General features: G+C 41.3%; 1 long non-coding RNA gene across 1 annotated transcript; it reads left to right on the plus strand.

The window, feature by feature from the left end:
* The first annotated feature begins 769 nt into the window (after positions 1 to 769).
* Positions 770 to 3,589, plus strand: LOC147149580 (uncharacterized). The gene is made up of 4 exons (XR_015086030.1): positions 770 to 809; positions 1,771 to 1,894; positions 2,780 to 2,931; positions 3,505 to 3,589. It is a non-coding gene; the product is annotated as an uncharacterized LOC147149580 (long non-coding RNA).
* The last annotated feature ends 6,827 nt before the right edge of the window (positions 3,590 to 10,416 follow it).

The raw sequence follows: 10,416 nt of genomic DNA on the forward strand, positions 1-10,416 counted from the left end.
GGGAGACCCTTACAAAATATTCACGGTATACCACCTTGTGTGTGTGATCTGTCGGCTTATACACACATTCATTCTCAGGGAAACACGATGCTTGTGCAGTCACATAAACATCAACTCCTGAGAATGGTACAAAAAATGGCAAAACAACCCAAAAACTTAATAGACATATTTGTGTACGACAGGTTTCCCAACATTTTTTTTTTTTTTACCACAGGAAGAATTTAGTATCATGTCAAAGCTCTGATAGCCGGGCCAGTTTTGCATCAGTATATGTCCCACCGCCTGTTGGCTGGAAACACATCCCTCCTTTCACAAAATTTTGTGAGAGTTTTTAGTTGAGGATTTTCACAACAGCTTGCGTTTAGTGTAATATGGCTGTCAATCGAGAGAGTCCCCACTGAATAATTATCAAGTAATTGATCGGGAAGTCACAAACTTATGTTGAGTTGTATGCCGCCTATACGGGCTGCATTAGAACGTGCAAATATACATTAAGTTTTTCTCCTCAAGAAAAATTGGATTGTGGGGAAACACACTTTTTGTTATGTCCGTGTTTTGAGTTTTGTTTTTGCGTTTAATTTCATGCTTTTGCTTGCGTTCCTTTGTCTCTCGTTAAGTTATTGAGTCCACCTGTGCTTGTCATCCCAGTCCCTTGTGTTAACCAACCAGCTTCCTCCTTCCCTCTCTGTCTTGTCCAGGTGTTCCTCGTGTCGTTAACTTGCCAGCTTTCTTTTCAGCCCTTGTTGGTTCGTCTGTTCTGTTCTGTCCTGTCTTGGTTAAGCCCTCTCTTGTCACTGTTCAAAGTCAAGGTCAGTCCAGTCTAGTCCTAGTGTTTGTTGAGTTGTTTTGTTCCTTGTTCTTTATTTGGGTCGTCAACAATTTTGGTAGTTTAGTATTATCCCAGCACCTTGTTTGCCTTTTGTTTTAGATTAAATACTTTATATTGCACACGATTTTTGCCTCCTGCGTTTGGCTCCTCCCCCAAGATATCCTAACACTTGTTAGCTGTTCTGCTTTTTAGCCCACACGTTTGATATCTGGCGGCTACCAAGCCAAACTTTATAAGGCTTTTGTACAGTACAGATGCAGGTAGTAGATATGACACACGGTCCTGTTGAATTTTCTGGTGCCGTAATGTTTATTGTATACTGTGTTCATATGTAGTCTCCTTTGTATATTTAGTCTTCCTAATTTTGTTGATGATAGCACACCACAATCACAAAACTAACTCTGATACAGTCGCATATTGTAGCTGTCCAATGTAAAACCCCCCTCTCTAAACTGTGTACGTTTTCAATTAAAAAAACAAAACAAATATAAAATGTTTTTGATCAACGGAAAAGAAACTCAAGAAATTGAAAGATGCATGCTTATTTGAGCCATGACATTCTTTGACTTTGTACATTAACTGACAAAATACTGTACAATCAGATAAATCGCAAAGTGATCGTTTTCTGATGATTAATAAGCAATATTTCTTTAAATCCACATTTCTTAAAAAATGCAGTATATTACTCCTAACTGTCAAGGCTCCAAATAACAAACGTGGTTGGCGTTTGCTCAATGACTCGCAAGAACAGCAAAATAATCCTTCTGCTTTCCACATGGATTGCGTCCCTCCATGACTTTATTATATAGTCATGTCTCATTCTAAAAAAAAAAATAAAAATAGCTATCAAAGTACTTGAAAGTAAGGCTGTTCAGATTAGTCATCGTCTGCCTTGTGTTCAGAGTTTTTTTTTTTTTTGCTTGCTGACTGTTTGCTGGCAGTTTGAGGTGCTGTGGGACTTTGAAGCTTCAAGTGTGACCTCATGTTCCATTCTGTTTCTGCGTTCGCCGTCCTCCTGGGCAGACGTTTGCATTCTGCTATAAATCGGACAACTGCTGTGGGACGGTGAGCATCTGTACAAAGTGCACAGCTGCCCTCACCCTGGTCACCAGCACAGCTGCTGCTTTGCTTGGTCCTCCCTTGGGTGTAGCTTCAATGGTTTTGCAGCATATTTTTACATTGGTCACATTTGCTTGTGTAAGTTCTGGGAGTCACTCTGTGTGTGTATTCATGACAGAAAAAAGTGAGAATATTTCTGTCGAATATGAGCAAGTGTCTGTGTGGCGACATGATGCAACTAACGCTCACCATACAACAAGGGACACGGCCGATCACGACTGAAGAGGACAATGGCAAAAATCCCTCACACCTTGTGAACACACATATTTTACACAACTTGCCGCAGTGGAAAAAATGTGACCCCCGATGTTTTTACTGGGAAAACCTTTGAAGCACCATGTCATGTTTTTATTGAACCATATACAACGGTGTCATTGACACAAAGGACTATATGCACGTATCACTTTCGCATTAAGGATACGGTGGCGTGCTAACTTCCGGTTGCTAGTCTAATGCATCACTATAGCATCAACCTCTTCAAAATATCCTCACAATCTGATGAAATTATGTCAAGTAACCAATCATCATTATTTGCTCCACTTATGCAAGTGACGGCTAAGCGATCAAAACACCACGTCTCATTTAATGAGCCATTTACTGTATCACAGTACATGCGGGTCCGTGTGAACATACACTTGCGTGGCTTATTTTGACACGCTCAACCCAACTTTATTTGGATGACACAAAAACTGCCACAAAATAGAATACAAAGTCTTTATTGTCACGTTATGTGGTACGGACGTAACAAATTTGAGCTTATGAAAACATACAAGACAAACAATAATACTTTATAAAGTAATAATAATGAGAAGCATATCCTACCAACTGCAGGATGAAGATAAATGTTCCCACGGTAGCTTTGTGACGGAGCGGCCAACATTGCCGGGTGCCTCGCATGGACGGCAGGGAGAGGGCAGCCCTTGGGGGTCCGAGCAAGGAGAAACAAAGAGAAACCTGGACAGACTACCTTTGCCGATTCAATGGTACAGTAGTTAAATTGTCTCACCGTATGTATAAATTTCAGATCTTCTTTGCAGTACCGGCTCACTGGTAAACATTTTCAAATAAAAAGCTGAACATAAGGGTTGGCAACAACCACAGAGTTGGCTGGAGAAGGGATTCGTTCGTCTTTAAAAAGTCACAACTTTGGACGACATTTCCACCTTGAAAAGTACCAGCTCCGAGCTACGTAATATATAGATTCGAAAAACCCACATTAAGACAATTTGAAAGAATGAGGTTATTTTCTGTCCAGATGGCATCCTGGTAGCTTTGAATAAACGGAAGCTCGTATGCCTCCGTATTTTCCACCGGAAATATGTCATGAGCTGCCGTGCAGTCCATTGTCAAAGAGGTGGATTGCCTTCGCTCCACACTTGGTGTTTTCATACAGAGCTGTGCCAAACAGGCAAATATTGTCACTGTCCTGTGAAAAACACATATGTCCAATTTTGGAATTTGTTGTCACCTTAATGTTATGTATGTAATGCGGGAACACAATTCACGTAAAAATAAGAAAAATGAAAAAAAAAAAACGATTATACCTTTTTTCACAGGACACCTAACACCGTTGACAGCTGAGCTGGACAAATGGAATTATATGATATTACCCGTTTTTCTTGAAAACATGGTGAAAAATTATAAAATAAATGGCCACATTTTCAAATGTGTTTCTGCTCAAATTGTCAAATTCTGGAATGACTAACATATCTGAATGAACAGTGACATGAGATCACCGTATTGACCTTTCTTTCCGAAACTGTAAATTTTCCTTGTCTTGTCCTTACATCTCCAATTAGTGGACCACGTCGGATTCTTGTCAGACAGTTTTTTCCTGATCTTTTTGTTGTGTTGCTTGACAGGGAAAGCACGCCAACCTCTGTGCTGTACCCGACACTAAAACTAAATGTTTTATCAAGCGCCCTATGTTTATTGACTTCCCTTTCATGTCGCTTCTTTTGTTGTGCCTTTGTAGTGGCAAAAGATCCCTGCACGTCATCATTTGCGAGCAATCGTAGGTGTCAGAGGTGCTCTTTTGATGTGGAGTCAGTCCTACTGTGCCAGGCGCCACCTGTACCGCTCTCTCACCAACTTATGTGCAAATGGCGCCACGTGGGCGTAGCTTTTTGCGCGGCTGCATCTCTGCAAGCGCGTCATTATGCATCCTGAGAAACTCCTGTGTAATCATCATCCACCTCCAGGTCGCATTCCGGAGGGAGCAGAATGGCCTTGAAAGACGTTACTGTGCGAATGTAATGATTGCGACAGTCTGATGCGCATTGACAGCTTTTTGTCGCGTTGCCTTTTGATTCTAGGCTCACCTTAATGATGGCAAACACAAGTTCGGTAAACACAGTTTGACAGTTTTACACAAATATAGTGCAAGGGATCCTCAGTTTACGCCAAAGGTTCGTTCCTATGATGGCGATTTCGTACAAAATTTGGAAGGTTCTAACCCAGGGGGCGGCGACCATTAATACTCAAAGAGCTATTTGGGCTGCCTCTCAGAGAAAAAAAAAACAAAACAAAACTTCAGAGTGTCACATGTCTTACATCAATGAAGTGCACAGAAAACATGTATTACATTTTGAACTGAAAAAAGATGCTTACATTTACATAAAATAGTCAATGTCCATTCATGGCAAAAACTAAAGGTCTGTATGGTAAAAAGTGCATATACTGTATATACTTTTTAAATTTCAGTAATGCTTTTTTATGTTCATTTGCCCTATTTTGCACCATAGAGTGCTGAGTTTTCATTTTGAGTTTTGAGATCCGCACAGTAAATTGTTCACGAAATTTACATCATAACTTTTTTTTGTTGTTGTTGTTTTTTACTTTTTTCTTTTTTTAATCAATTTAGCTTTGATAAGGGACTAAATAACCAATTCACGAGTAAAGTACAATTTTTGCACCTGCATTTGTATTGCACCTATAGAGTGGAAACTCGATATAATGGACAAATGTGGAGAGAGGTTCGTCGTTAAAGCAGATTGTCTGATTATACAAAGCACAAAATACCCAAAGCAACCAGTACAGTACAAAGTTATTTTGTACAGTAATCCCTCGTTTATTGCGGTTAATGGGGACCAGAACCCCCGCCCCCTCACGAAAGGTGAAAACCACAAAGTAGAGGTTGACTTTCCACCCATATAAATACTTGTTACACAACAAATTTGAATTTAACGTTAAAATGCGAAATGAATATTAAATTCCAAGCTGCATGCTGTGAGAGGAATGTTCGCTGCAAGCCCGGCAGCGGCTGATTACGACGGAATGCTGGTTAATAACGACGTTAAAGTTTTAATTGTTATCCTAAAATTGGTACAAAGCCTCCGAGTCAACTATCTCTTTCAAACAACACGTCTTTCCGCAATATGGCTGATGACTTTGACAACTACTTTGGGCCAACAGAGCGACGTTAGTGCTCATGTTTCATAGTGTGACAGCAGCTGCCGTGCTAGTAAGACGACTGCATATACTGTAGAGCTCTGTACAACCACCAGTGTTTATTGGAGTAATATAGCTGTGTTGCCACAACAATAGCCTCCCTGGAAGCAGCCATCTCCTGATCTCCAGGCCAAGTCCTGCCATACTTGCTGTAAAATGACAAACTACTGTTTTGTTCAAAGGGTAAAATGAGAATCATACACATATTTTGATGTGCCTGGTTTGTTTTTCTGGCTCGCCTTTTGGTGTCAGTGAAAAAAACCACAAGGCGACAGCTTTTCCCCTCATTTATTAATGCTGGCTAACTAATTACTCAAGATTATTTTTCAAAAAAACCTCCCTTGACAAAGTAGAACACTCATATATTCATAAAGTGTTTGTGACGTCCATGTTTACTCAAATGCAGACAAACCCTAACAAACACAAAGTGTGCTTCGACATTTTAAATGAAGCCGGCTTGTTTGTGTTGTACAAGTGCTCTTTTAAACAGGCCATTGATAGAACTCCTCTAAAGTGCGTCCAGTAAACAGCTCGAGAGGGACTACCAAGGGAGGACAATTCCTCGAGTGCCGCTAATGAATAGAAGACGCGTGGCGACAAGCATCTTTAATTCTCCAGCTGTTTGGCTGTTTGATATAAGATGTATGCGCAGACCTCTTTTGGTTTTGTGCTGTTCAGAGGGGAGAGCATAAATAGAGCAGTTCTCCGACGACAAGCTTTTCTTTAAAATGGATGCCAAAGTAATAGTCTGTACGTGACACATACACTCATGGTAACAAACATATAAATCTTTTTTTTTTTGGTCCAACTCAGGCCATCATAAAACCTTTTTTAAAGTAACAATAACCAGTAAGAAACATGTTAAGGTCTTTAAGGGCACTCCCTTTTTCCATACTCTGGGCTCTACCCGGGAGGTCATGGTAACAGAATCCATACTCACCATTGGACCAGCAGTATACGGGGCAGGTTGTCAAGTCGCTCACTTGCATGAAACACGGCCGCCTTCGCTTCTGATTTCAGCAAGGCAGTGAGAAGTTTACTCAAGAATTAGAGTTGGTAGTATTTTGATGAAAAAAAATGTCACATGCTTCTTATTAAGTCACCTGAGAGCAGTCTTAAATTGTTACCAACTGGACAATATGTCTCCATTTCAAACGTGTTTTTTCATGCAACCACTCTGGTACAAAAAACCTGGACTGCTGCTTTATTATATGCTCACTGAGCTGAAGTATCTTAAAGATACAAAAAGGTTTTGCAATAGTGTATGTTCTTTATGCTCTGTTCTGTTCCAAGGGCCATATATTATTTGGTAACTAATGTTTATTTTGAACTGCATAGGCGGCGTGTTACTGTCATGCATGGCATAATCAATTGTTGTTGTGGTTAGCTTGACTTCTTAGCAGTGTACACGTAAATAAGCCGATACTGAGGCAAAAAAAGATGCCTCGAGCATTTTTTTAATGGAGGTATCCGAATTTTGGAGGACTCATTTCAGCCCCATTAAAACTGCAATTGTCCGCCTGTGGAGTTAGCAGAGCCATAACGGAGGAGGTAGAAGGTGTTAGGGAATTCCACAATAGCATGACAGAGGCACTCACTTATGCCACCCTGTTGTGTTGAACGCAATTGTCACTGTCAATATTTTTTATAGCAGTCGCACATCGACAGTAATAATCTAATTGTGAGATGTTGTTTCGCTCAATAGTGGTAGTGTCCCACCATTACTGGGTTCTCTGGAAATGACAAAAGTGGCTAAACGGCCGGTCTTATGTTACGGCTCTGATGGCGGCAATTTTGTGGAAGTGTGAGGGGGAAAAAAGAGCCATACATTCACTCCTCCAGCACGGACAAAAGGTCTTGCTGATTAGAACGTTTGAGGCCTCTCAGCGAGCGCCATCCATCATTCATCATCCACCCAACTGGTCCTCCCCTCTGATTACTCTGACACACACACACACACACTCACCCCCACACATGCGACATGGCACAATATGCGAAAACTTCTCATTGATCGAATGAGGATTAATTAGCTATGAGGTAATCATTGGCACCAAACAAGGCTGTATGTCAGGAGAGTTGACATTTGGTCGACAAGGGAGGTGTGTGCGCACACGTGTGTTGCTATAGAGAGCAGAATATCTCACGCACGCACACACGAAGCACGAGCGAGGCCTGTTTAGTGACAGCTTTGTTAACAAGTCTGAGCAGATGAGAGGGATTATTTTATTTCCGTGGCACAAGAGCAGTGCTCCGGAGTCATTCACTAGTGATGTCTCGTCATTTTGGAGTATGAGGCCTCCATTTTACTTTTAGAGAGTAATATTAGCTCACATACTAATGGTTCAGGGGTTGTTCTCTTGTCATGAGTTCCCAGGGGTGTTAATTTTTTTTGTTTTGTTTTTAATTCAAAGTCATTTTAGCTGTGTTGAATGAATCCCAGTTGAATTTTCTCAGTACGGAAATGTCTCCAGGTTGTTTTTGAATTGGCTAATTATGTTTTTGTCAATTATTCATCTGCGTTTGAGCTTCCAACGCTTATAGACTGACGGTTTCCCTCCATAAACAGTCTTCCCATAACTCCCTCTCAGTGTCCACCCTATATACATCAATATTTCATACTTAATTATGACGGCAATGTCACCAGCTTGTTTCGTATTTTCGGAGAGGCGATTTGCACCCCGTCTCAGATGATTGATGTTATACTGAGTGAATTAATAAGTAAACCTGTTTTTACGATTGTAATATTGTACTTTTATAAATAGTGACCACACACCAAGAGCAGGTTTCAGGTTTAAGTCAACATCCATGATGTCCAAGAGGCGTTTTCTTCATTCCCTAAAAAGACCCGCAGACGTTAAGGATGAACTTGGATGATCCGACTTCATATCGCATTTGTGTCAGACTCAGTAGACTTCGGTTCAGCAAGCATCAAATGATTAGATTGCGCTGTTTTATTCGTCTTTGGCTTTCTTGGGCAACACTGAGTTCAAAGGGCATGAAACGAAAAATAACATCCAGTGTCACCAAACACACAATTACATCAAAGTTAAAGTACTTAAGAGTTTTTTATTGTTAGATTTTTTTGAGGGTGGTTAACTTGTTCCTGCACATGTATGACTGTTAAAAATCGATCCATCCATTTTCTCAGGGTCGCGGGGAACTGGAGCCTCTCCCAGTTACATTCAGGTAAAAGGCAGAAGACACCTTGGACTGGTGCTCAGGCACTCACAAGGCACATTTAGACAAGCAACCATTCATATTCACATTCCCACCGTTATTGAGTGGAAATGGAACCAACGCTGCCTGAATGGCAGGCCAGTACACCATCAGTGGCACTCTTACAGATCATTGACCGTATACTGTGTACAACCGTTCACTAATAATTTTAGACCTTTAGATGTTTAGCATACTGGATAGCTCTTGTCCAAACCGTTCGCCATTTTGGACCACTGAGGTAGGAGGAACTTCTTAATAATCACTTTTATTAATGCATCGCCCCCCTCCATAAGCTTAACATCCAAATGTCACTCTGTTATTGTGTGTTTGGGTATTGCACCTGCACCTGACTCTACCATTAACGCTTCGGTATATTTGGGACCGGGCCATGTTGCTTTTAGTCCTGCCTCTGGGACTAATCACCTAATGAGGGCATTCAGAGAGTGTGGGGGTCATAGTGATTTCTGGGAGTGTTGGGGCAGGTGGTATCCCTTGACATCACGGAAACCCTCCCCCCCCCAGGGAGATATTCATGGGGCCAGAGGATGCTCCAGGGCCTGGCCAGTCACACACTGCTTGGATGGTGATGGATACCTCGCCCCAGGGAGGATGACCATGAGAGCACTTAAGCGTAAACACACACACACACATACAAAGAAACAAATGAGTGAGATGCAAAGAGCCAGACAAGGAGCAGACAAAAGCGCACAGCGAGAGAGAAGCGCCATGTTTAGCCTGATGATGCATGACATGTGTAATGCATTCTAATTCTCCCCATCAGAGCACAAGTCTTTAAGAATGATGGATGATGTTGTTTCGGCGTCTCAGTAAACACAGCTTAATAGATGACGACCCCGACCCATCAGCCTCGAACGGAGCCCCTCATTTCAACGATTTCCACGTTGCCCGAAATCCATGACGTCGTGTTGATTTCGCTCATTTTTCATCACTATTGTGACTTTTAGTTCCATAATTGAATAAGTTGTCATTTCTTCACTGATTACATTTGTTCTGATATTATCACCGTTATTGTCAATTAACCCCAGTGCTCTGTATTTAGGATAAAAAATGAATGCTAATGTCATCATTAACTAAAATATCCCATTCCAATTTCCCCTGTGGCAAGCATCGTATTTTGATTTACGATAGAAGGCAAGCCTGGTCGAGAAGTCGTGTAAGTCTTGGCTCAGGTCTTTCTGTGTTATTGTTTTTTTAAATTCCCAAGTGTTATGTACTATTTTGCGTTATCCAGGCTATTGTTGGAATGCATTGTGGGTCAATGACGAGCAGAACGTATGTGCTCAATCATCTCTCATGTAGTGTGTGCCACTCGCTGAATAAAGGTTTTCAAAATGATTGACATTCCCTGAAGTGTCTCTGTCATGTGGACCAACAAACTGACACAACACTAAGCAAGGAGGTGACACCACAGATGAGCCCACCACCTGACCTTTGGCTAGCTATTGAGTTAGCTTGTGAGCTAGCTGACGGCTAGCTGACCCGTCTTTGATTTCTAGCTGACGGCTAGCACACAAGCATCGAGGCATGGAAGGAAACTGATGACCTGGTGGGATATATTCCCGCCACCCAAGACATTAAGTACATATATTTGTTGTTAATTAATGTTTAAATTTTCAATTGACATTTGGGCGTGGTGTAGTTTCAGTTCATTCGGCGGCAACCATGGTCTGATTCCTCACGATTTTGAAGCCTCATTTTATATAGGCGATTATTTAACTCATTCAAATTTGTCAGGGTCATTAAAAACAGTCTTAGCTGTGGTGTGTCAAATTTGACATTTT

Source organism: Filicampus tigris, chromosome 3 (genome assembly GCF_054856515.1).
Source record: "Filicampus tigris isolate MCC_2025a chromosome 3, RoL_Ftig_1.0, whole genome shotgun sequence".
NCBI classification, from domain to species: Eukaryota; Metazoa; Chordata; class Actinopteri; order Syngnathiformes; family Syngnathidae; genus Filicampus; species Filicampus tigris.